This window comes from Pteropus medius, unplaced genomic scaffold, assembly GCF_902729225.1.
Source record: "Pteropus medius unplaced genomic scaffold, Ma_sr-lr_union100, whole genome shotgun sequence".
Taxonomy (NCBI): Eukaryota; Metazoa; Chordata; class Mammalia; order Chiroptera; family Pteropodidae; genus Pteropus; species Pteropus medius.
Genome location: NW_024349802.1, coordinates 2,861,606 through 2,861,997, shown reverse-complemented (window position 1 = coordinate 2,861,997; position 392 = coordinate 2,861,606).

Here is a 392-nt window from a genome sequence, read left to right as displayed (position 1 = left end):
TCTCTCTATCTATCTCTATCTATCTATCTATCTATCTATCTATCTATCTATCTATCTATCTATCTATCTATCTATCTATCTATCATCTACCTATCATCTATCATCTATCTAAAGAAACTTTTGATTCCGGAATCATTTCAGAGTTACAGAGACATCGCAGAGATGATACAGAATGTTCCCGTCTGCCCTTCACCCGGTTCTCGCTGCAGTTAGCATCTTACGTAACCGAGGCACATTTGTCAAAACTAGGACGTTAACATTAGCACATTACCGTTAACTAAACCACACACTTTATTCCAGTTTTCTCGCTCCACCCCCCGCCCCGCCCCGCCCCGCAAATGCCCTTTTTTCCGCTCTAGGCTCCAATCCAAGATCCCACAGTGCATCGAGAC